Here is a 27,431-nt window from a genome sequence, read left to right as displayed (position 1 = left end):
AGGCGGCCAAAATATCTGAGCTTCAGCTTCAGTATCTGTCCTTCCAATGAGCACTCAGGGTTGATTTCCTTTAGGATGGACTGATTTGACCTCCTTGCAGTCCAGGGGACTCATAAGAGTCTTCTCCAGCACCACAGTTCGAAAGCATCAATTCTTCGGCGCTCAGAGAGAGCTGGACTTCCTTATAGTCCAGCTCTCACAGCCATACATTACTACTGGGAAAACCATAGCTTTGATTAGACGGACCTTTGTCGGCAAGGTGATGTCTCTGCTTCTTACTATGCTGTCTAGGTTGGCCATAGCTTTCCTCCCAAGGAGCAAGCGTCTTTTAATTTCATGGCTACAGTCACCATCTGCGGTGATCTTGGAGCCCAAGAAAATAAAATCTGTCACTGCTTCCATTTCTTCCCCTTCTATATGCCAGGAAGTGATGGGGCCAGATGCCACGATCTTAGTGTTTTTAATGTTGAGTTTCAAACCAGCTTTTGCACTCTCCTCTTTCACCCTCAACAAGGGGCTCTTTAGATCCTCTTCGCTTTCTGCCATTAGGGTGGTATCATCTGCATATCGGAGGTTGTTGATATTTCTCCTGGCAATCTTAATTCCGACCTGTGATTCATCCAACCCGGCGTTTCTCATGATGTACTCTGCATATAAGTTAAATAAGCAGGGTGACAATATGCAGCCTTGTCATACTCCTTTCCCAATTTTGAACCAATCGGTTGTTCCATGTCTGGTTTTTACTGTTGCTTCTTGACCCTTGTACAGGTTTATCAGGAGACAGGTAAGGTGGTCTGGTACTCCCATCACTTTAAGAATTTGCCACAGTGTGTTGTGATCCACACAATCAAAGGCTTTAGCATAGTCAATGAAGCAGAAATAGACGTTTTTCTGGAATTCCCTTGCTTTCTCCATGATCCAGCGAATGTTGGCGATTTGATCTCTAGTTCCTCTGCCTCTTCGAAACCCCTCTTGTACTTCTGGTAGTTCTTGGTTCACATACTGCTGAAGCCTAGCTTGTAGGATTTTGAGAATCACTTTGCTGGCATGTGAAATGAGCACAATTGTGCGGTAGTTTGAACACTCTTTGGCATTGCCCTTCTTTGGAATTGGAATGTAAACTGACCTTTTCCAGTCTTGCGGCCACTGTTGAGTGTTCCAAATTTGTTGGCATATTGAGTGCAGCACTTTAACAGCATCATCTTTTAGGATTTTAAATAGCTCAGCTGGAATACTGTCATCACCGCTAGCTTTGTTGTTAGTAATGCTTCCTAAGGCCCACTTGACTTCACTCTCTAGGATGTCCGGCTCAAGTTCAGTGGCCGCACTATCATGGCTATCAGGGACATTAAAATCTTTCCTGTATAGTTCTTCTGTGTATTCTTTCCACCTCTTCTTAATCTCATCTGCTTCTGTTAGGTCCCTGCCTTCTTTGTCCTTTATCATGCCCGTCTTTGCACAAAACGTTCCCTTGAGATCTCCGATTTTCTTGAAGAGATCTCTAGTCTTTCCCATTCTGTTGTTTTCCTCGATTTTTTTGCATTGTTCATTTAAGAAGGCCTTCTTGTCTCTCCTTGCTATTCTCTGGAACTCTGCATTCAGTTGCATATATCTTCCCCTTTCTCCCTAGCTTTTCACTTCCCTTCTTTCCTCAGCTAACTGTAAAGCCTCATCAGACAGCCACTTGGCTTTCTTGCATTTCTTTTTCTTTGGGATGGATTTCGTTGCTGCCTCCTGAACAATGTTACGGACCTCTGTCCATAGTTCCTCAGGCACTCTGTCTATCAGGTCTAATCCCTGAAATCTATTCCTCACCTCCACTGTATATTCATAGGGGATATGATTGAGGTCATACCTGAATGGTTTAGTGGTTTTCCCTACTTTCTTCAATTTAACCCGAAATTTTGCAACAAGAAGCTCATGATCTGAGCCACAGTCAGCTCCAGGTCTTGTTTTTACTGACTGTATAGAGCTTCTCCATCTTTGGCTGCAAAGGACATAATCAATCTGATTTCGATACTGACCATCTGGTGATGTCCATGTATAGAGTCGTCTCTTGTGCTGTTGGAAAAGAGTGTTTGCTATGATCAGCATGTTCTCTTGGCAAAACTCTATTAGCTTTTGTCCTGCTTCATTTTGTACACCAAGGCCATGCTTGCCTGATATCCCCGTGATTTCTTGACTTCCTACTTTAGCATTCCAATCCCCTATGATGAAGAGGACATCTTTTTTTGGTGTTAGTTCTAGAAGGTGTTGTAGGTCTTCATAGAACCGATCAACCTCAGCTTCTTCGGCATCAGTGGTTGGGGCATAGACTTGAATTACTGTGATGTTCAATGGTTTGCCTTGGATACGTACTGAGATCATTCTATCGTTTTTGAGATTGTACCCCAGTACTGCTTTTCCCACCCTTTTATTGACTATGAGTGCTACTCCATTTCTTCTAAGGGATTCTTGCCCACAGTAGTAGATATGATGGTCACCTGAATTAAATTTGCCCATGCCTGTCCATTTGAGTTCGCTGATTCCCAAGATGTCGATGTTCAGTCTTGCCATCTCATGTTTGACCACCTCCAGCTTACCTTGATTCACTGATCTTACATTCCAGGTTCCTAAACAATAGTGTTCTTTACAGCATCAGATTTTCTTTTCACCACCAGACACATCCACAGCTGAGTGTCCTTTCGGCTTTGGCCCAGCCACTTCACTCTTACTGGCATTACTTGGAAATACCCTCTGCTCTTCCCCAGTAGTATATTGGACACCTTCCGACCTGAGGGGCTCATCTTCCGGCGTCATATCTTTTAGCCTTGTGATACGTTCCATGGGGTTTTCTTGGCAAAAATTCTGGAGTGGGTTGCCATTTCCTTCTCCAGTGGACCACATTTTGTCAGAACTCTCTGCCATGACCTGTCCGTCTTGGGTGGCCCTGCACGGCATAGCTTATGGCTTCACTGAGTTACGTAAGCCCCTTTACCACCACAAGGCAGTGACAAGTGCTTAACTTTGGATGAACTGTGCCCAATATCTATTATGATAGACAGATTACCCAGCAGTGTCAGAAAACAAAGCTTTAAATGGAAGTTCTGGCAATAGATGACTGAACATATGAAATCACTATTGAAATTCCATGGGTTGTAGGCTATGCTTGCAGCAGCTATCAAAACATAGTTGTGGATGTGCAATCAATGAACTTCCAAAAGCACAACCTCAGTAGGGGTTACCAGTTCTTCGGAAAACTTGCAGCTTCTGTTTATGGCAAATAACTCAAGCTGAATTAGCCTCAGGTGGTGTCTCACCTTAATCCTTAAAATTTTTGCTAGCATTATTAATACTTCGCAGTCCCATTGTGCTATGTATTGTACAAGACTGATGTCTTCCCATTCAAGATCAAAGGCAACATGTACCAGAAGCTCAGAAAAATACAAAGTAACAGTGAGATTAAGATGAATAGCTGCCAAAGGACTTCACAATTGTCAGCTACTGTCAAGCTTTCTTTCATGGTTCACAGGATAGCACAGGGAAGCTTTTAAAGATGGATCTGAGGATGTATGCAACAGCTGCTTTTCAGATGTTTGCAGTGAACTACTTCAATGCACCTAGTGCCCTGGGAACAGGAAGAAACTTGTGAAGTTTGATCAAATGGGGATCTTTAGAAGAGCACTGGTTTAAACATCTCAATAAAATTGCTCTAATAATGAATGCTGTCCTTTTTGCGAATAAATCCTACCAACATCCTCAGCACTATATTATCTGCAATACTCCAGCTCCAGGTAACTCATGCCCACCAGGATCAATCTGAGGATTCCAAGGAGAAACAGAAGCAGTGACCAAATCCTGAAACAGGTTTCTAATCAAAATGTCAACTTTAGACAAATCAATTTTTCCTATATATTTCTGTATCAACTAGTCAGTAGCAACCAATATCTAAAACAATGGGGCTCTAGGTAGGTATAGTCATAGCAGACCATGTATGAAGTCAAAAATTAGGACAAAACACTGAAGGTGAAGCCATTTTGTCTCTCCATTCAGCTAAATTAGATGTCTAGGATCTTGGATTGGGATAAGAGTAATTTGCGGATTGCTGAAAAGAGAAGAGAAGGATTAGTGGCGGCTAAAGATCCTTTCCGATTACACAATTTTACTTATTAACTTTTGCATCTAATTGTATCTTGAGAGGTCTGTGAAGTAGAAAATGTGAAGCTATCTACCTTAATTTACTCTAAGGCAACTGTTTAACATGATATGTGTTCCTTGACAGGCTTGTGAAATACAGACACTTGTAAAGGGATAATGCAATCAGTTTGTGCAATTTAAAACACTTGCATAGGGATAGTGTAATGGGGTGTTGCTGCTTTAATATGTCTGGAAATAATACAATGAGATGTTCACCACGTTAAAGGTCTATAATACAATATAATTATTTGAATGGGGAAACAGGGTAAGAAAAGAGAGATAACTGAATTAGTGAAGCCTAATACTGTCAAATTAGTGAAGTGTGATTATGTGAGAAGTATAACATTTGGATCTAAATCTAGGAAATGAATCAATCTATGTTGAGTTGACTAGTCTGGAGATGGTTATCATCACAGGGAAATATATATAGTAGAACTGTCCAGATTGTAGTGTATATGGGAGAGCATAAAGCGAATATATATGGGCGAGCATAAAAAATGTCACTGGCCCAAAGTCATTGGACACATCTGTCAAAATAAGTCCTGAGAAAGGAGGAAAGATAGTAAAACAGCAGGTGTGACACCACCTTCAGTTTATTTGGAAAAAAATTAAAATAGTCATAGGAGAGGATGAATCAAAGACTGAAAGATAGAGAAGTTAGAAAACATAGTAAGTGTGAAAAAATATTACAGAAAAGGGATAGAAAACTATGTGAAAGTCAATTAATTAATTAATTAACACCATTAATTAATACATGTTATAACATTTATTATCCGACCTTTCCTCCAGTGAAGGGTGACACACAGGGTACTAACTCCCTTTTATCCTCACAGAAACCCTGTTGAAGTAGATAAGGCTGAAAAAATGCCACTGGCTCAAAGTCATCCAGGGAGCTTCAAGGCTGAGTGGAAATTTGAATCTTGGGCTTCCCAGTCCTAGTCTAATGCTAGACTGTAAGTTTCATGCTCTTGTAAAGAATGGAGTTGATTGGCTATAGCTATAAAAGAAAAAGGACTAATAGGAAAGTGCACTATGCGTACATAAAGTTTCATTATACACTAATGATGTAGCACTAATACTGATGGAGCCATAAAGATCTATTTCACATATTATAACACCGTTGGGAAATTTGCAAACATTTCAGGATAATCTCACCAAATTGGAAATGATATCAACCTGGCAAGAGATTGTAAAATTCAAAGGAAATCCTCAGGAATTAAATAACTGGGATTGTATCCAACTATTCTGTCCACCAGTGGAATGGAACCCTCCACCATCTGCTCCAAAGGGTTAGGAGACCCTATGGAACAGATTGGGAAGCATGGAGTACAGGAGGGAGGAAAGGAAGGGGGTGTCTCACATGGCATTGGATGTCATCCCTGAATGGCTGCCTGTCTGAAAAATTTGATCTCTACTACTTTGTCAATCATAAAAAAACCTGCCAAATAATTAGTGTGAACCTCAAGCAGTGAGCAAAGTTCAAATTTAACCTGATGGGTTGTGTGCATTGGTAGGAATCACTGTTCTTTCCAGGACACTTTTTTTATTGATCACAATTCCACTTGTGGGTAAAAGGTTCATTTGAAGGCATGCAATATCTTTTTACTAATTTTACATGAGAAGGAAAAAGCCCAGGTAATGCTCTCACATCTGGAAGCATACTGTCAATATGAAGAGAAGCAGATCTTCCAGAATGTTCACCTGGAAGCAGACCTTCAACATTAGGAGTAGATTTTCCAGCATTTTCAATATATTAATAAATCTTGTCACTTTCCTAATATTACAGTCAGGGCCAGAAATATTGGAACAAGGATAACTGTTTTGGCAGTTGGCCTCTGTACACCACCACATTGAAGTTGAAAGGAAACACACCCAGATGGGAGTGAAATCAGGACTTTCAGCTGTAATTCAAGGGGTTTGACAAAAGTGGGCCAATAACCATTCAGGAAGTACAGCCAGTGGCATACACACACCCCCATCGTTGGTGGTTCATAAGTAATGGAACAAATTGCTGGTAAGCAGCTGCATGGCCACGTGTAGCCTGTTTCTTGGGCGCCCCATGACCAATCAAGCAGATAAAAGGCCTGGGGGTGGTTCTGAGTGTTACATTTGCATTTGGTAGCTGTTCACTGGAACTCCCAACATGAGGTCCAAACAAGTGTCCATGCAAGTGAAGGAGGCCATCATTAGGCTGAGGAAACAAAATAAACCCATCAGAGAGAGAGCAAAAACAGTGGGAGTGGCCAACACAACAGTTTGGAACATCCTGAAAAAGAAGGAATCAACTGGCAAGCTCAGCAACAGCAAAAGGCCTGGCAGACCACGGAAGACAGCTAAAGTGGATGACCACAGAATTCTGCTCATGGTGAAGAGGAACCCTTTCACAACATCTAGCCAGGTCAAGAACGCTCTTGCAGAGGTAGGCATGTCATTGTCAACATCTACAGTCAAGAGATGGCTTTATGTATGTAAATACAGAGGCTTCACAACAAGGTGCAAACCACTGGTAATGCTCAAGAACAGACAGACCAGTATAGCCTTTGCCATCAAACACCTAAAAAAGCCTGCCCAGTTCTGGAATAAGGTTCTTTGGACTGATGAAACCAAGATTTAACTTGTACCAGAATGATGGGAAGAAGGAAAGGAACAGCACATCATCTGTCAAACATGGTGGAGGCAGTGTTATGGCATGGGCATGTATGGCTGCCATTGGAACCGGGTCACTGGTGTTTATTATGACCTGACTGCTGAGAAAAGCAGCAGGATGAATTCTGAAGTGTATAGGGCTATACTTTCTGCTCAGATTCAGCCGAATGCTGCCAAACTGATAGGACGCCGCTTCATATAGCAGAGGGATAATGACACAAAACATACAGCAAAAGCTACCCAAGAGTTTCTGAAGGCAAAGGAGTGGGATGTTCTTCAATGGCCGAGTCAGTCACCTGATCTCAACCCAATAGAGCATGCTTCTCACTTACTGAAGACAAGACTGAAGGCAGAAAGACCCACAAACAAGCAGCAGCTGAAGGCAGCTGCAGTAAAGGCCTGGGAAAGCATCTCGAGGGAGGAGACTCAGCATTGGGTCATGTCCATGGGTTCCAGACTTCAGGCAGTCATTGACTGCAAAGGATTTTCATCCAGGTATTAAAGGTGATCCTTAAGTCTGAAATGATGTTGGTTTGTTCCATTACTTATGACCCCCAATGATGGGTGTGTGTGTATGCCACTGGCTGTCCTTCCTGAACGGTTAGCGCCCCACTGTTGTCAAACTCCTTGAATTACAGCTGAAAGTCTTGACTTTGCTCCCATCTGGGTGTGTTTCCTTTCAACTTCAGTGTGGTGGTGTACAGAGGCCAACTGCCAAAACAGGTATCCTTGTTCCAATATTTCTGGCCCTGACTGTAAATACTGGACAGGTCCTATGACTGGAACAGATGGAACAAGAAGGTGAATTTCCCTCTTGCTGTGGTTCCACACTAAAGAAGTCTTGAGTAGATCTTTAAACAATCCTTCTGGAAGGGGGTTGGACTCGATGGCCTTGTAGGCCCCTTCCAACCCTACTATTCTATGATTCTATGTTCAAACCATTTATCCAATATGAGCCAATTACAGGGAAAACCAATTCTGGATATGTCTCCATAAATTTTCTGCAATTATGAGAAGATTCACAGCAAATGGATTCATGGTAATATGTCTGCCTCAGAAAAGCCACAACTAAGACTTCAAGAGCAATACTAAACTTTTCTTGCACATTTTAAACACTTTGTTGCTCACTGTTTGGTCAATGTACCCTTAGCACATACCTTCTTAACATCATGCAGTCATAATATCAACCTAAATATATTTAAAAGCTATTTTCTGCACTGAAAAGTCTTGCATAATCACTTTTACTTACAGAAGTCTAACCACAATGCACACTGGCCAACAACTTACATATTTCTAGCTTCTCCTCTCCACTTCTTCCTTTTAACAGATTCAGTTTTGTCTTATAACCAGAAGTGCTTTGATTTCCTATGGTTTTTTGTTTTGTTTTTGAGTGATGGATATACAACTGTTCTTTATTTTTGGTGGTGTTCTATGGCTAGGCTAGTTAATCTGTGCCTACTGCCATCTTCCCATATTTTAACCTTCTCTAACAGATTTAAAGATGCCCTATCGCTGAACTCAGATGCACCCAATGATCCAGATGCTCATCAGGGCAATAGATTTGAAGTGATCTGAAATTGTACAGTGAACTTTCAGTTCTGTTCTAAAATTAGGGCAATAGAGCATAAACAAGTTTTCTATAACATCTATCTAGTTAATTGTAATGCTGCAGTCAAAGTCATAGTTCCCAGACAAATCTAAAGGGAATTATACAACAATTCTAATGATAATGTACCTAAGGCAGAAGTCGCCGCCTCTGTCAAGGAGAGTCCAAAATCAGACTGTAGCAAAGCTGTTCTTTCTTTACTTCAAAAAAGATGAGCACATTTCTTCTGAGACCTTAAATTCATCAGGATATGCTTGATTTTAATTGACAATTGCTCACCAGAATCAGTTGAGAAACAGGTTATTCAACTCTACACATGCTTAGGACTATTATGTTAAATCTGTATCCATCTGTGGTTGCAACAGAACAGAAAAGATTAATTTAAATCAAGGCAACAAATGATTCAGAGTACACTCCTAGGGGATTGCTGCTTGATAGAGAGAGAGTTCCGAGATCAGAGCCCTCTGTCTATCCTATGTCCTGTTGGCAGGATCAGGTAGGGTGGGAGGAGGACAGAGGCAAAAACGCCTCTTGTTCCTCCTTTTCTTTACATTTTTGGCTTGTCTAGCTAAATTACCTTGTTGGGGGCAGGTCAGGTGATGGAGAGACTCTAGGAACCTGGCCGCTCTTACTCCTTCCCCTCCCCGCCCATCATCCCATCCCCTTTTACCTCTCCCTGAACTCTTCTCATGTCACTGTTGCAACCTTGGAAGAGCAGCCGTTGAGGTGCTTTGTGCAGCAGCTGTGAGGGAGTGGGAGATGATCCAAATTCCCCCTCCCAAGGTCATAGAAGTGGAGGGGGGGATAAACTATATGCTGTGGTCCCTCAGATGCTCTTCCCAAGCATGATTTAAATCAGCAAGAAAGTTTCCTGCACATTTCACCACTAAAGCATGTGAATTAACTGAATAGAGTATTATTTACAATGTTTTATTCTTATTCTTACAACCAAGCCTAGTATTTCTTCTTTATGACCAGCAACCATGATTGAGAGCTTTTCTACACAATGCATTTATTGTGCGTTTGTCATTCCGTACTCATGGTAGCTTACACATTCTTTAGACAATCATGTCTAGTTTCACTCCAGTTTCACATCTGTTTTTAAACACCACTTTTGGTGAGTTTTTCTAGAGCAGGGAAATTGAAGTATAATTTGTGAAAACAAAAGAAAATGCTATTTCCAGTCGCGCTATTTATAATAATTGCACTATTCCACTATACCACAGTGCCACCAAGAGGTTATGTAGCAGAAAAGGAAACACTTTCCATGTAGTGCTCAGATCTCAATTCTGTTATGAAACTGAAAGCAGATACAGCTGATTAACAGCCTCATGTAGAAAAGCTCTGATATTTAGTATGGAAATATAGGAATATTGGATAATTTTGTCTTTTTTTCTTTCTAGTGTTGCTCCTTTCTGCTTCATTTTGCCTCACAAAAACAGTAGCAAATGAAAATGAAATACCTGTGACTGAAAGGTCCTAGCAAGATCTTATAGTTCCTGGGAGTACTCTAGTAGTTTATTTTCAGGAGGTGAAAATGAAATGCCTATGTTTGAAAGGTAGGGTATAAATATTCATATTTGAGAAATGATCAGATTGGATCTTCACTGCCATAGAAATCTTCACTTAACTCTATGTATCTGGTAGCGGGCACTGATTTAGTTTTGAGATTAATCGTAGGACTAACATGCTTATATACAGATTATTAACCACATAATTATTTTTTTTTAAAATTAGTAGCTGCAATTCTTTTTTCCTAACAAGAAATCCCCAAATCTGATTTCAATTAAAAATCTGATTTGAATTCTTAAAAAACCCAATGGGAAAAATCCAACAGTATGTGAGTGGACTTACACAAAAGTACCCTTGCAGCCCCATGTCCCTTTACCTGCTCCAGAGAGTTCCCAAAACTCTGGAGCAGACTTTTAGGTAGGAGGAACCACCCCATATCCATTCCACACCTGAAAGCCGTGGCTTAATAGGATGGGTTAATTGGATACCACCCAGTTTAAAAAAACACCACCACCAATGTGTTTTTTTAAATTATCACTTTGTATCTACACTGTAATAGAGAATTATTGTGCCCTGTTCACGTATGTTTCATTAAGCATTGCTTTAAAACATATCCTTACAATTCCATGTCTGCCTTCCAAATACTGAGAGGAGCATAATGTGTTTGTCATGTGGTTTCTTATTGTACATGTTGCATTCCATCCTAAGCACCTGTGCTGGCCCAGAACATCTTAAGCTAAGCAAATCGAAAGTCATTTAGGATGCAATCCTATGCAAGTTTAGACAGAACAAAAGTCCTACAGCTCCCTGCATTCCCCAGCCAGACATGCTGGCTGAGGAATGCTGGGAGCTGTAGGATTTTTTTATGTCTATACTTGCATAGGACTGCACCCTCAGCTGGGTTTTAATATAAGCAAGAGAGATAGAATTCTGCTCTGATATCCCTAATTCTGGACTACATAAACTGTTAGATTTCATATCTTGCTTTATTTGCATTCTTTTCCTTTTATAATGAAAACTGTATTCCTGTATAATATAAAATGGTGTTCAGTTATGGCCAGGGGGTACCATAGAGACATTTTCACAATGAAATGATTACTATGTTCTTGTTATTATTATATTATGTGTGTGTGTTGGGGTGAGGGGGGTGTCTCCAAACACACACTGGTATATGAGACCTGGATCCAATAAACTTTAGCCTAGTGAGCTTTGATGCTGAATTCCACACTTTTAACTAAAGGCTTATGTCTCTAGATTAAGAAGAGAACATTTAGTACAGGGGGCAAGAACAAAAGGTCCCTTTACTTGAGTATAGCCAACAAAGTAACCTTTGCAGAAGCCCACAAATTTATCATGGCATTGCATCCTAAATATTGATCATTCATCTCAACCTGCAGCCTTTTATGTGTATACCTAATATGATAGAGCAGCTAATTATTAGAAGCAGAGATCAAACAGGTTAACTGCAAGTTTATACATGCAAACAAACTGCAGGCATGTTTGTTTTAAAGAAAAGAGCATACAGGGCAACCCTCTGAACCCTGTTTACCTTCTACTTTAGTAGATCAATCTTTGAAATGCAGATAAAAAGATAAGGCCAAGAGTGCAAGCCCAATTTATACATTATAGTTAACTCTATGCAGGCTAAAGCAAAGTTTCAGCACATAATTAGAGACACCCTGAACTCCAATTTAAAGTCCCTATGAATTGCATATCAAACTAAAGTAGTTAGGGTTGGATCCAGAGAAATGTGTGGGGAAGGATACTGGTGGAAGGTGAGTTTTCTGCATCCTCCCCTCCCACCCCAACCCCGCAGCAGCCCCCTCATCCAGCAAAGTCTCCTGACCCTCAAGAAAGGCTCTTTGGGGGGGAGGGGATGCTAGAGGGATGAGGGCCATGGAAGTCACTTTTCACCAGCCACCTTTTCCATAATTTCTCTGGATCCAGCCCACTGTCTGTTTTTTTGTAAACTATGAGTAAGAGGTATATTGATTACACACAGATCTCTACGCTATTACTTTGGTGAACCCAGGGGTACCATAGCTGGGTATTTTTAGAAGATCAAGGTCATGCTTGGGCCATATATATACACATACACACACATAATGAAAAAGCAACAGGCTACATTATATGGTTCCCAAGCTTGGGTCCCCAGATTTTGGACTAGAACTCCCGTACCCTTTGACCATTAGTCCTGCTGACAGGGGTTGATGGGAGTTGTAGTGCAACATCAGGGGCCCCAAGGTTGCGAACCACCATCCTAAAGCGATAATCTTCAAAATTGGAACAAATGTAAGTCAGCTGTTAAAGTATGGGTCTATACACACTTTTAGTCATAATTTCTTGGGATCTTTTGATAGCTTCACCTTATGCTGAAGTAGCATGCAAGAAATCGAAATTCAGTTAGTCTCTCTTTCTGAAACCATTTTTTCAGTAAGTGAATTTTATTGCCAACCACCATTATACTCATTTATGAGTATTAAAACCAAACAGCATTAGAACTAGTCCTCCACATTTTCGACTGCCATGGTGAGTGTGCAACCACTTCTGGTAAGTGTTATGAGCCCCAGTTTCCTTCTCAACTTGAGCTACAGAGGTGATTGGGGATTAGTCTAACTGTTGCATAGTAATCCCAGCCCCTTTCCCAGCTCCAACGATGGGAGGAAGGCTGGGGGTTGTTTGGCCATTACACTGCAGGGATGGTCAGAGTGCCTTGGCCATGTAGGGCTAAGCCAGCAAGCTGTCACATAATGCAAAACCATGATGTGGCTGTTCTTGCTCAAATCCCAAACTCACACATCCTCCCTTTCTCCTCATATCCTTTAATTCCCTCCCTCACTTTAGAGTTTAAATATTCATGCCTGACTCTTGGGCTCATACTTCCTTGTCCTCTCATGCATGCCAACCCCACTCCTTCACTTTCTGGTTTAATCAAGCCATAGTTGACCCAATTTAGATGTGATGGCAAACTATGGTTTGATCAAACCAGAAAATAAGGGAAAGAACTGGAATGCCCCAGAAGAGAATGAATCACAGGAACACAAGTTCAGGTATAATATTCAAAACATAGTTTTCTATTATGTCTGAACTAACCTAGTATTGGAAAGCAACAGATTTTGTGTAATATGTTCCGGAAATTAATTTAATCTAGCTAGCAAGAATGCATGGAATGTTATACATGCAGAAAATAGTTCTATAATGTTCCCAAGAATTCAGGATCCAGAAGACAAGGTAATTCAATCTGCTGTAGTAACTCAGAGAATCCAATGTCCTAGTATGCTACCTTAGTACAGCAGTAAATCACAAAGGCCCGATTCTCATGCAATGACAACCCTGGGTTTTTTTGAACAAACCAGCATGCTAGAACCATGGCTAGAGTGCTCCTACTGCTAACAGGAGCAGCTAAACATCCCTGGGTGGTTTAGCATGCCGTTCGAATCCAGAATTCTGTCTTGTCTCTCTCCCACCAGCCAGAGTTCCAGGTTTGGATGCCATGCTAAACAACCCAGGGATGGAGCATCCCTGAGATGTTAGTTACTCCCAATGGCAGGAGCTGCCAAGCAGGAGCACTTGAGCTGTGGTGACTAACACGCTGGCTCATTCATGACAATCCAGGGTTAAAAAAAACAACCCTGGGCTGTCACTGCATGTGAACTGAGCCAAAGTGGCCTCTTGGTGCCCCTTCCTAAAGACAAAAACAATGAGGTACAAGAGTAACAGGGACAAGACAACAGAAAAGACTGTGGCAACAACAAAGAACTACAGAATTGTCTCTTCCTCGATCATGTTTTCATTAGCAACCAAAAAAAGCCTAACTCACTTATCAACCCGCTAAATTATATATGCTTAAGTCATAGAATCATAGAATAGTAGGGTTGGAAGGGGCCTACAAGGCCATCGAGTCCAACCCCCTGCCCAATGCAGTAATCCAAGTCAGAGGATCCCCGACAGATGGCTGTCCAGCCTCGTCTTCAACGCCTCCAGTGTGGGAGACCCCACCACCTCCCTAGGGAATTGGTTCCATTGTCATATTGCTCTAACAGTCAGGAAGTTTTTCCTGATGCTCAGCCAGAATCTGGCTTACTGCAACTTGAGCCCATGATTCCGTGTCCTGCACTCTGGGATGATCAAGAAGAGATCCTGGCCTTCCTCTCTGTGACAACCTTTCAAGTACTTGAAGAGTGCTATCGTATCTCCCCTCAGTCTTCTCTTCTCAAGGCTAAACATGCCCAGTTCTTTCAGTCTCTCTTCATAAGGCTTTGTTTCCAGTCCCCTGATCATCTTTGTTGCCCTCCTCTGAACCCTCTCCAGTTTGTCTCCATCCTTCTTAAAGTGTGGTCCCCAGAACTGGACACAGTACTTCAGATGAGACCTAACCAGTGCTGAGTAGAGGGGAACTAGTACTTCCCGGGATTTGGAAGCTATGCTTCTATTAATGCAGCCCAAAATAGCATTTGCCTTTTTTGCAGCCACATCACATTGTTGGCTCATATTCAGCTTGTGATCGACAACAATTCCAAGATCTTTCTCGCTTGTAGTGTTGTTAAGCCACGTATCCCCCATCTTGTAACTGTGCATTTGGTTTCTTTTTCCTAGGTGCAAAACTTGGCATTTATCCCTATTAAATGTCATTCTGTTGTTTTCTGCCCAGTGCTCCAGTCTATCCAGATCACTTTGAATTTTGTTTCTGTCTTCCAAAGTACTAGCTATCCCACCCAATTTTGTGTCATCTGCAAATCTGATCAACATTCCCTGCACCTCCTCCTCCAAGTCATGAATAAAAATGTGGAAGAGCACTGGGCCCAGGACTGAGCCCTGCGGTACCCCACTCGTTACCTCTCCCCAGTTTGAGAAGGTCCCATTGATAAGCACTCTTTGAGTCCGATTCTGTAGCCAACTGTGGATCCACCGGATCATTGTTTCATCTAGCCCACTTTGAGCTCGTTTGCTCATCAAGATATCATGGGGCACTTTGTCGAAAGCTTTGCTGAAGTCGAGGTATATGATGTCTACAGCATTCCCACGGTCTACAAGGGAGGTTACTTGATCAAAAAATGAGATCAGATTTGTCTGGCAGGACTTGTTTTTGACAAATCCATGTTGGCTTCGAGTAATCACGGCATTTTCAAGGTGCTTACAAATTGATTGCTTTATCATCTGCTCCAGAATTTTCCCTGGGATTGATGTCAGACTGACTGGTCTGTAGTTCCCAGGTTCCTCCTTTTTACCCTTTTTGAAGATAGGGACAACATTAGCCCTCCTCTAGTCATCTGGCACTTCCCCCGTCCTCCATGATTTCTCAAAGAGAATAGACAGCGGTTCTGAGAGTTCTTCTGCCAGTTCCTTTATTACTCTAGGATGCAGTTCATCTGGCCCTGGAGATTTGAACTCATTCAAAGTAATTAGGTGTTCCTTGAACATATACCTATCCATCTCAAGCTGCAATCCTGCCCCTTCAGCCTGCACTTCGCCTTTGCCAGGGGGGTCATAGACCCTCTTTTGGGAGAAGACTGAGCCAAAGTAGGAATTGAGCACCTCTGCCTTTTCTTGTCATCTGTTATCATTTTGCCATCCTTACTGAATAGCTGAACAACCATTTCTTTCCTCTGCCTTTAACGATGCACGTAGTCGTAGCTGAAGGCTTTTTGTTGTTTTTAGCATCCCTCGCTAACCTCAGCTCGTTCTCAGCTTTAGCCTTCCTGACGCCATCCCTGCAATTCTGTGCTACCTGCCTGTACTCTTCCTTTGTTACTTGGCCTTCTTTCCACTTCCTATATGTGTCCTTTTTTGTTTTCAGGTCATCCCTAAGCTTTTTGTGAAGCCACATTGGCTTCTTCTGTTGTCTTCCACCTTTTCTTCTTGTTGGAATTGTTTGTGATTGTGCCTTGAGAATTTCCTTTTTTTCAAGCTCCCACCCATCTTGGACTCCTTTTCTTGTTAGCGTCGCTTGCCATGGGACCTTACTGATCATTGTTCTGAGTTTATTAAAATCAGCTTTCCTAAAATCCAGGGTACGCGTTTGACTACACTCGGCTTTTGCTTCCCTTAGAACCAAGAACTCAAGTGCAACATGGTCGCTTTCCCCCAGAGTTCCTGTAACTGCTACTTGATCCACTAAGTCATCTCTGTTGGTTAGGATCAAGTCAAGGATAGCCGATCCTCTAGTTCCTTCCTCTACTTTCTGTAGGAGGAAGTTATCCGCCACACAAGTCAGGAATTTCCTGGAGGGGCCATGTTTTGCAGAATTTGTCTCCCAACAAATATTGGGGAAATTGAAGTCCCCCATTACTACTACATCATGCTTCCTTAAAACATTGGCTATTTGCTTTTCAAAAGTTTCATCCTCATCTTCTCCTTGGTTGGGTGGCCGGTAGTAGACTCCAACCACCAGGTTCCTTTTATTCTTTGCTCCATTTATTTTGATCCAGATGCTCTCAATGGGGCTACCAAGCTCATCCTCCTGTATTTCTGTGAAGAGATATGTATTTTGCACATACAGTGCAACCCCACCTCCCTTTCTGTTCCTCCTGTTCTTTTTGAACAAGTTATATCCTTCAATGCTGTATTCCAGTCATGAGAGTCATCCCACCAAATCTCAGTTATACCTATCAAGTCATAATTTCCCTCCTGTATTAAGAGTTCAAGTTCGTTCTGTTTGTTTCCCATACTCTGGGCATTAGGATATAGACATCGAAGACCATGCGCTTCATAGTCTGGCTTTCTTCCTACATGTGTCTGAAGACTATTATTGGGCGCTATCAGAGCTGTTCTTTGTTGCAGTGCATGCAACTACGTCCATTGTTACCCCCAACATTACATCTCCCTTCCCTGTAGAATTCAGTTTAAAACCCTCCTGATGAAATTCTTCATGCTGTGGCCAAACACATTCTTCCCATCCTTTGTGAGGTGCAACCCGTCCCTTGCCAACAGCCCATCTTCCAGGAAGTATAGCCCGTGGTCCCAGAATCCAAATCTCTCTCATCAGCACCACCTTCGTAGCCAGTCGTTCACCCGGAGTATTTTTCGTTCCCTTTCTATCCCTCTTCTAACTACTGGAAGGATGGATGAGAAAACTATCTGGGCCCCAAAGTTCTTGAGTTTCCTTCCCAGAGCTTCAAAGTGTGACGTGATTTCTTCGTAGCTCCGCTTGGCGTTATCATTTGTTCCCACATGGATGAGAAGAAAGGGATACCTGTCAGTGGGCTTTATGAGTGCAGGCAACCTTTCAGTCACGTCTCTAATTCGTCCTCCTGGGAGACAACATACCTGGTGAGTCCACGGGTCTTCGTGACATACTTGGGTCTCGATCCCACGCAGCAAGGAGTCTCCCACTGCTACCACTCTTCTCTTCTTGTTGTTGTAGGCCTGGGTTTCATTGCCTCTGTCTGACTGACCTTCAGCCTCTTGCTCGCTCTCATGTAGGTTCCCCTGTGATTCTTCCTCTGCAGGCTGTCCTCCAGTCTCATCCGCAAGTACCTGGAATCGGTTCCACAGCTCCACTGCTTCCACTGGTGCAGAGTGGCATCTAGTTCTTCTTCTCCTAACTGTCACCCTTTTCCAAGGAGTACCCTCAACTGCATTTTTCTTCACCTCAGCATTTCCCACTGCTTAAGTCTTAAGACTTACTCAGGTCCTTCCACTCTGAAGTCAGTATCCTTCTTGGGATGGTGCCTTTTTATGATCTAACTTTTGAATTATTTCTTACAGGGGGGCAGATAGCAGTCTAAGCTAGGACTAGGTCTACTTAGCAGCAGACATGAAGTACTACTAAGCAGAATGCTTTTTCAAACCACAAAGGTGGACTCCCATAAACAGAAAGACATAATTCCCATTTGTTCACTGACCCTCAAGTTTAATGAAGGCTACATTCTGTGCCACCCATGTGGCAACACTCCTCCCCTCACCCAATATTAAGTCTTAATTAGTAATCAAATAATTAAGTATTTTGTAACTCCACAGAAGCAAGCACCACACAATATTATTGAGGTTATCGTACACTACAAAGAAATCCTAGTACTGTGCATACAAAGTAGAATGCTCCCTTTGGCAGCGTGTACTTGATTTTCTTACCCATGCACTAGTGATGCAAAAAAAAAAAAGGAAAATGGGAATAGGAGTGGATTATTGCACCCCTAGACTTCTACCTCTTTTACAGGAATGCTGCCCTGGGGACCCCTTCAGTGCTCCCACAAAGAGTGATGGGATACAATACAGTTCCTACTCTTCCCTTTAACAAACATACAACAGGCAGAGATACATGCCAAACACATCTTTCTGTTCCCTCTTCAAGGCCGTTTGCATTTAGTACAAACATAAGTAGCACATCACCTGAGAGCTGTGTAGCTAACAATATCAAGCCAACGAATTAGTTACTTTAAAAAAATCATATTTGTATTTCAGTTTTTCTTCCCAGAACTCAAGAGGGCTTCTCTCATCTGAACTTCACAACAACCCTATTAGGATGGTTAAGTAGAGATAATGAGTTGCTCAAAGTCTGCTTCAGGCCTGAGTAAAGATGATCCAAACATATAACTCTTAGTACTACACCAAACTGGCTCAGAGAGGGTTTGCAGAAAAGCAGGCCTTATTCAGTCAAATTAAATATATCTCCCTCTTGTGAATTTGTTATACCCATTCAATGATGATACTGCTATAACTATGGGATATTTGTAGCCCATTATCACACTTCAAAATCTAAGATGCAAAGCTTAACAGTAAGCATATGGAACAACTTCTGCTCCATTAATCAACATCTATTACCTAGTGGGCACAGAAGCAACTGAAGTTTTATTTAAAAGAAAAATGGCGAAGTCATGATGTATCTTTCTGCTTGTACTTTTAATGTAATAAGTAAAGCTACCCATACATATGAGTTTTCTCCTCCCCACAAAAAAATAATTCATATAGCATCAGAAGGTGTATTTATGAACAAATCAAGCACCTCTTCTAAGAGGTGCCATCAATAGAACACATTTCAGTGTAAAACCTAAGATGCCAAGCTATTGCAGTTCTAGTTTAGCCTTCCAAGCTTAGCTGAATGCTACATCCTTAGGTATTATGCTGGGGGTGGAGTGGGGGGTGTAAAATGTGAATATGATAAACCTGTTTACAAGCATGTGGATCAACCAGGTGTACTTGTCAAAAGGTCGCAATTGGCTGCAGGTTCTTACTGAGTATATATTTTGTAAAATCTGAATTTGCATCTGTGGAATGGTTTAAATGGCTCTATGAGGTCACATTTATCAGCACACACTAGAGAACAGTTCTTTCACAGTAATCTTCTGTGCAGTAATAATGCAGACAGAGCACGTATATAAGCCTTCATGTAGTTTGAGGCCTTTAAGAGAAACTCTGCTCTGAATGTCACTGCCTTCAGAGGTGAGGTCAGTTTCTACCAGGAGCAGGTCATTATATTCTTTATATAATTCCCTCTGGATGAGGCCTACCAGGCTCAATCCTTCCAGGTTTTGAGACATACAGCTAAAAACTTCAGCAAACGTTTGGGCTGCGGATAATTGTTAGTGTTGTTCTGTATTATAAAACTTTTCAGTTTTCAATTTTGGCACTGTTGTTTCTATGCTGTATTAATTGACCGTCAGGTTGTATTATAGTCTTATAGTTTACCTCTAAGCTAATATGGGTATCCTATTAGTCAAAGAGCCTGGTAAAAGTAAAGTAGACCTTATAAGCAACCTACAGGAAGAGGTAGCAATCAACAATTCCTTTAAAGCCACAGAGCCATCTGCAGATGCACTAAGAATTAGCATTCTTAGAATTCAGTAATTTTGAGGGGGGATCTTTTCCTTCCAAAACACCAACCACTTTGCATGTATGCTGGAAGTGCAAGCACTTTCCTTTGATTTTGGAGTACAAGACAATGAAATGTAACATACTTGTGGTGTATAAAATGTATTAATTAGAATTTAATTAATGCCACTGAGAGATCAAAGCTTCCCTGCCAAAGAGGAGGAGACACATAATTTGTAGTAAATAGAGTGATTCACTGACTACAGTGTGGCTGCAGCTGTATAAATGGCAACACCACCACACCAGCAATTCATTTCCTGTGTAGGAGGAGAAGGTCAAAGCAGATTAATTCAGGCCAAACAGACTTGCATACTGGTTCTAAACAAGCTGCAAGAAGTTGCATTCAAATAACGCAACTTACTTCCTGGTAAATGCATTTAAATGTGGGTATCTGGCAGTCACTGCAAAGCCCGTCATTCAACTATTTCAAACTGCTCAGCAATATGTGATTCAAGGATTACAAACTTAATCTCTGGATCAATACATTCCCAATCCATACCCATACTAGTAGCTATTTCTATTTTCATTTCTCATGGAGTTAGCAACTATCACAATGATCGGCTTGAAAGCAACGAAAAACGAAAGGGTTCCAAAATGCTGTTCTCACACATCTTGCCACTGAGAAATCTAACCCATGAATTTTGAGCAGTGTGCATTTGTGCTACCAAGTACAGCAATGTACAACACTCTGTACCATTAAACACAACATCTACATATAAAAGTTGGGACTGCTGCTATACAGGATCTCTCAAATACAATGATATGCAAACCAAGTCTCCTCGATACTTTTAAGAGGATTAAAACTATTTGGTTTTGTACCAATTAGAACTGAATTTTACTGCAATTATAATATTTACATAAATACTTAAACATTGGTAACCTAGATAGCATCACTGATGCAATGAATATGGACTTGAGCAAGCTCCGGGAGAGAGAGCAGGACAGGAAGGCCTGGCGTGCTATGGTCCATGGCGTCACGAAGAGTCGGACACGACTGAACGACTGAACAACAACAAAACCTGGCATATCTAGGTTAACAGCAATTTTTCTTTGTTCAAATTATCTTTAAAATGAATTTATGTTGATTGCTTGGCACAGTGGAATATTCTATTTCCATTAGCACCACCACTTTGATATGGGAAGTGAAGGTATGTATACTCCAGTCCTATGAACATAAAACTGGATCACCCTTCAATTGGAGTTTCAACAGCAGAATGGCCAACTTGTGGCCTTCCAGATGTTTTGGCCTACAACTCCCATCATTCCTCACTATTGGCTATGCTAGCTAGAGCTGATGGAACTTGTAGACCAAAACATCTGGAGGACCACAAGTTGCCCACCTGCATGGAATCTGAACCAAATTGACTTAAACCCAAGCATTTCAACTTAACTGGTTTATACACTGTTTTAAGTCTCCGGCAAGATTATGTCACATTTTACTGATAGAATAGACTACTTCAAACGCTATTATCAGTCTCTCATTTGATCATAAATTTAGGAGGAACAAAACCCAAAGTAGGCCTTATATCACAGAAGATATCCTGATCGTTACTTAAAAGGTTTCCTAGGTAAAAGACCCCTGTAAGAATTTAAGTATTTTTAATAAACAAAAAATAAGAAAAGGCAGGGGAAGCCAGTGATGCAAGCTAGAAAAGTTTCCATTAGGAAAAATAATCCATTTCCAAAATATATTTCCATAAACTTAACTAACTTCATTTCCCCCCTTAAAACTGAAATTGTCATGACTGTAAATTTTAGTAGTATTCCAATAACTGTAATTTCCAACTACAATTTTGCAATTTCCAGATAACCCACATCACTGGGAGAAGCACAAAGATGAAATTATCAGCAGAACTATCACAGCCAATTTTTCATACTAAGTATTTCAACCAACTGGGCCCTGGAATTACGAAACTAAGATTGGTCTTTTAAATTAAGACCTATATGGATCATTGACAGTCAAATTACTAGGAAACGTAAAAATAGAAGGCAGGAATCGAACAGCAAGAAGTCTTTCTATAACAATTCTGAAAACAACACATTACAGTTGTGTTCCTACATATTCAAAGGAGAACATGTTCAACAAACCAATTAGGGCCTAATTATGTTAATGACATGATTAGCAATCATGTTGTAGTTTTTTAAAAGGGGGGCACAATTGCCCTCAGGAACACAGTGCACAGGAAGGGGAGGTTTCAGCCTTACTTCCCAAACAGTGATGCAGTTAGGCCTGGACTTAATGGGCTTATGGGGGCCTCACTTGAGATGGCAATGTGAATTACTAGAGTTGTGAAGCAGGCAACTAACATCCCCCCCCCCCCAATTCCATGTTTTACAACTGCTTCTACATTCTTGGTATGTTACAGCAAAAAAACTTTTCTAACCCTGATTTTAAAAATAAAATTAAAAAAATACTCTGAGCAGGTGCAGTTTTGCTTTTTAAACTCCATCATCATGACAGGCCCCCGTTTGTAGTACTTTGGGAATGAAGATTTCCCCAAGGCCTCCAATGTAAAAGGTCTACATTGCTCACACATCTTCAGGGGATTCTATCCTCAGAACAAATGAGTAATTGTGCTCAATTATGGTAAGAAAACTTTATTAGCCAAATATTCTATAGGATGATCTCCTTATAAACACATTGTACAAAATGTAACTAGTGAAGCATATCCACCTGAAATACAAGTGAGGCCTGGGTGTCAGCAGAAGAACACTGAGAAAAATTAACACCAGAGACCAATGTGAATTGCAAGTACAGATTTGAGATAAAATGCATACAGAAACCCTACAGGAGAAACACTTTGATAAGCCCCAAAAGCATCTTGTCAATATTGCATCAGGAATGGATAGTAGCAACATACAACAATATATATGGAAATTCAGGAACAGACAGATTGGTTTCTTAATTAAAAAAAGGGGAGGGTGCAGTGCCCTGCCACCAAAGAGAGCAAGTCACTTGCTGTGCAGTGCTAGCTTCTTCTTTTCTCCTGTCCTGACCTCCATTAGTGTTGGCAGGGGCTGGAGCAAGGCCAGCTGGTGCTTCCTGCCTGCCCTCTTTCCTCTGATGACTACAGCACTCTTTCTCAATTCAATTCAATAAAATGCATTTCTAAGGCGACAGGCAGAACATCCAGGGCTGCTCTGCCAGATTTCCAAATTTGGTCCTGATTAGCTCCACAGACACAATCAGGACTCAGATATTTGTTTCTGAATACGGCTGGCATGGAGGACACCCACAGCCAATGGGAAACCTTGGTTTTGTTTTTTCATTCTTCCTGCTGTGTATTAGGCCTTGAAACAAATCAGAGGGAAGCAGAAGCAGCCAGAAAGCATGTTGCTCCGTGTGTGTGTGTGTGTGTGTGTGTGTGTGTAGAAATTGATGGTGGGGCTTGGAAGCCCCTAATGATTTTTTAATTACATATTTTTAAGTCTTCAATAACTTTACATTTATGGGGACAAGTAAGCGTGGGATTTCCCAAGAGCCCCCAGCCCATTACTACTTTTTCCTATATTTTTTTCCATTTTCAAGTGATTTCCACCACCCACCGCTCCTTTCTATTTATTACTCTGCTTTACATTCATATCTTGGAATTACTTGTCTCAGTTTTCCTTTTTCTGTACAATGGATTGGTACTGGAGGCTGGAGCAGAAAAATATTGATCCAAAAGAATGCTTTCCTACTGGTGTAGGTCAGATGCCCCAACCCTGTATTTTGCACTCACGATTTTGAAGTGACTTGTCTTTTGAAGTTATTCTGTCTATTGTGACCCCTGGGCCCTACCTACTTTTGGCTCCATGTGCAGTTAGCTGCCCTACCCTAGGCCTCACCAGCCCCAACAAGCATCAGCCACCACTGGGAACAAGGGCTCCACAACCTTTCTGGACCCATGGGCATATTTAGGAATTACTGCTGTGGGCACCACCACAAAATGGTCCCATGATGAATGTGGCTAGTCACTTAATGGCTCCCATGGGGGCCTGACTAGTCAAAAGTGAGCTAAAGGGATGTTGGAGGTGAGGGGAGAGAAATAGGAATGTTTCTCCTATTTTGGGAGGGGGAAATAGCGAGTCAAATGGGTAGAAGGGAAAGAAAGCCCAAGGCTAGAAAGGGAGGGAAAAAAGACTGTCCTGATATTTTCCAAGGATTATTTTAAATAATTATTTTTAAAGGAACAGGTAGGGGAGGGCTTTGTGAGTGCCATGGTGTCCATGGGCACCACCTTGGGGACCCCTGTTCTATTGTAATACAGTGCAGCATAAACCTTCATGGGCTACTTATATGATATAACCCTGCTCATTAACCAGTAGAAATCTTTTAGCAATTAGGGCCTACTTCTGGGAGCAACACAGCATTTGTGTGTGGTCATGAAGTAGGGAGAGCAAAATTATTATTAATAATAATACAGTTCAGCCATTCTGTTGCAGGAACTATTTTAAAAAATACACACATACCTACACCTGAGTAGTTGGTAAAGAAGCTCTGTTTTTGTTTAAGAAGCAGGCCTTGTTCAAGATATGCACCTCATTTTATGCCTTTTCACCAGGGATGGGGAAAGATGCTATGCATGCTCCAAAAGAGCTCATGGGCATAAGCAGGGGTGGGTCCATATTACAGGAACATGCCTTGGAGGTGGGGTGGGGCGTTACAGTCTGTGTTTTTAAGACACAAGTCAAAAGGCCCAGGACGAGCAGGCCTTTTGGGAGAACCAGAAAAAAGAGTTTCATTTTTGCAACAGCAGCCTGTATGCGTGGTTGGGCATGCATAATCTCTCTCCAAGGACTAGAGACCAATCCTGGGCTCAGATCGATGAGTAAGGAGGATCAATTCCTACTTATACTTGTGAGTCGCCTCCCCCCCTGCCTCCTCCAACCCACGTTCTCTTACTGGGGCTTTCCTGGTGCCGTGTAATAATGAGTATTTGAATTTTTGGAAGACGTCTGGTGCATATTTCCTCCGCTCAAATATTTTCTCCTTTTTTGCCCCCCCCCATCACCACTGTGCTGCTAGAAGAGCATGAGAAAGTGGGCTTGTACACCACCTCTCTCTTGCTTATATGAAAGGCAGATTCTTGCTGCCTAGCATGAAAGAGAGCTGTCTCTTATTTGCTCATCTGCCCACAGAGAGAGAGAGAGAGAGAGAGAGAGAGCGAGCGCGCGCAAGTGGGCAGAGCAGCTGCTCCTGCAACTTCCTATACTTGCTTACCTGTGTTCTTCCTCTGGGTGGCATTGCAATGTAGACTGGGTGCAACGGCAAGCTCAATGCATCATACTGTGCCACCGGGAATTAGGTAGAGGGGGCAGTTTCCGCTCACTCACTTTGGCAGGCCTGCTGGGCCCAAAGAGAGACAGCAAGTGAGCAGATAGTACTGCTATTACCACCCCTTCTTCACTTCCAGGATCAACATGGCACTAGTGATGGCACGAGGGGAAGAGCGTGCGTGCATGTGTGTGTCCTCATGAAGGAGGGAGAGAAAAGTAATACCAATGGAACGTAACTATTAGGACTTGCCTATAACTAAACTGTGGAAGTTGCCCATGAAACACTGACAAATATATCCTTACATTCTCTAAGACTGCAATCCTTGGTACGCTTGACCGAGAATATGTCTCACTGAAATTAGTTAGACTTACTTCTGAATGAACATGCAGAAGACCACCCTTGGAGAAGAAAACCCCTTTTCAGAGAAACAAATTCGGGGGTGGGAGAGTGGTGAGAAGAAAGTAGAGAAAGCACTTGTCCAATGAGTTGCATTCTAGCAAGGTTTCAGGTGTTTGTTGTTGATTTAAAGCAAGCTAAAAATAAAATAAAACCATCTCCACGATATTCCATTCTAATACACAATAATAAAAGCCAGAAAACAGGCAAGATAGAGAAACATGAACGGCAGAAATATGAAGGCATCAGGCATTTTCCTACAGCACACATCAGTTAAAGTAGGTACACAAACATACCAGACTGACCTGCCCTGCCGCCTCTGAAAGGTCAGCAAGGGCAGGGCGGAAGGGCTTCCTCTGAAGAGGGCTCTCGTATTGCGCTCTTAGCAGCCATCCTCTGCGCGCGCACCCCTTTCCTTATTTTGGCAACCCTCGGCCTGCAAATTTGCGGGGAGAGAAGGCTCAACGAACGGAAGACGAGGGCTAGAAGTGTTGGCGGAAAGGTGGGGGGGTTCCCCCCCTCCATGCCCCTCAGAGAGATGGGCCGGCTAATGGAGAGATGAGGGGGACCAATAAAAACAGTAGTAAGCAGCAGCAGCAGCAGCAGCAGCATCACCTACCGGTGTTGGGCACGGGCTGGGGGTCTCGGCAGGTCTCATACTGACGGTGCTGGAGGACGGGGCGCGGGAGGAGGGGGAAGCCGCTACTTTGCGGCCCCCAGGGATGGCGCGAGGGGAAGCGAGGGAGGAGGAGGAGGAGGAAGGGGCTGTGGCGGAAACGGCGCGTCCGGGCAGAGCTGTTGGCGGCGGAGCCGCATTTCTCCGTCAAAAGCCTCCTCAGCCGCCACCCCTCCGGTGGGGGAGCGAATCGAGAATCCCGCTTGGCCCACGGCCGCTCCTGGCTCCCGTACTCGGAGAGGAGAGGAGGGGGAGCCCCTGACAGAGGATGCGGCGCAAGCGGAGGAGGCACCCGCCGCCGGAGCAGCTGCTGCTTCTTGTTGCTACTAACTGCTGTTACCGCCGCTTCCTCACTTCCGGGAGCGACACAGCGCTGCTCCGCGGCCCCCAGTGATGGCGTGAGGGGAAGCGAGGGCGGCGGAAGTGTCCCGGCCGGGCAGGGCTGTCGGCCGCGGGGTTCTCCCTCGGCGGCCGCCCCTCCGGCGCGGGGGCGAAAGTGAAAAACGCGACCGGCCCACCGCCGCGAAGTACGACAGGGGGCTCCCCTGGAGCCAGTACGCGGGATGCAGCCCTCGCGGCGGCAGCCTGTTGCGATCCTCGCCGCTTCCTTACTTCCGGGGAGTGACGCCCCAGTTTGTGCGTGAGGTCATGAAGCAGCGAGAGCCAAATAACAACAACAACAACATTTTTTAAAAGTTGGGCCATTCTGCGGGATTTAAGAATACACACACACACCCTATATCTGGGTATTTGGTAGGCAAGCTCTGTTTTTAAGGAGCCGGCCTTATCATTATTAGAAGGAGGAGCAGGCCTTGTTGAAGATAGCCGCTTCATTTCATGGCCTTTCGCCAGGGTGATCTGCATGCTCCAAGAAAGCTCATGGGCATAGGCAGGGCCCGTTCCATGTTACAGGAACATGTCTTGGGGTGGGGAGGGGGTGTTACCTTCTGTGTTTTCAAGAGGCAAGTCAGAATGCCCAGGACGAGCAGGCCATCTGAACTGGAAGGAGTTTCATTTTTGCATCAGAAGCCTGTAGGATTGGTTGGGCCAGCTTATTCCCTTCAAGGGCTAGAGCTCGATCCTGGGTTGCTATGAGAGTCAGCACTGTGCTGCTACAAGATCATGAGCAAGTAGGCGGAGGTGGCAGATTGCCCACCGTCTCTCTCTGGCTGGCATGAAAGGAAAATTGTTTCAGTGTCGCTGCCAAGAAAGCAAGAAAAAGAACTTTTTCTTCTGTTTGCTCACCTGGCCACAGAGAGAGTACGGGTGTATAAAGGAGCAGAGGCAGTTGCTCTTGCAACTTCCTCTTCTTGCTCACCTCTGCTTTTGCTCTGGTTGGCATTGCAATGGAG

The 27,431-nt window shown here is 42.8% G+C and overlaps 1 protein-coding gene across 6 annotated transcripts in view; it reads right to left on the bottom strand.

Annotated features, from left to right (window-relative positions):
* Positions 1-27,172, bottom strand: part of SPOPL (speckle type BTB/POZ protein like) — a 63,140-nt gene extending 35,968 nt beyond the window's left edge. The window contains exons 1-3 of one of the 6 annotated variants that reach the window (XM_084809532.1): positions 26,023-26,431; positions 25,700-25,839; positions 24,951-25,073 (exon numbers count right to left, since the gene is read on the bottom strand). The gene's annotated coding sequence lies outside the window, so the exon portion shown is untranslated. Of the gene's footprint in view, positions 1-24,950; positions 25,077-25,699; positions 25,840-26,022; positions 26,432-27,023 lie in introns of those variants that run through there. The other 5 variants (XM_084809541.1, XM_084809523.1, XM_084809512.1 and 2 more) reach the window with 5 other exon arrangements.
* Between the last annotated feature and the right edge of the window lie 259 nt (positions 27,173-27,431).

The sequence above is a fragment of the Heloderma suspectum genome, chromosome 1 (assembly GCF_057233095.1).
Source record: "Heloderma suspectum isolate Gila_16-S chromosome 1, 16-S_ref, whole genome shotgun sequence".
Classification (NCBI taxonomy): domain Eukaryota; kingdom Metazoa; phylum Chordata; class Lepidosauria; order Squamata; family Helodermatidae; genus Heloderma; species Heloderma suspectum.
The sequence above is the reverse complement of the archived record's forward strand: the minus strand, read 5'-3'. Positions and strand labels throughout refer to the sequence as shown.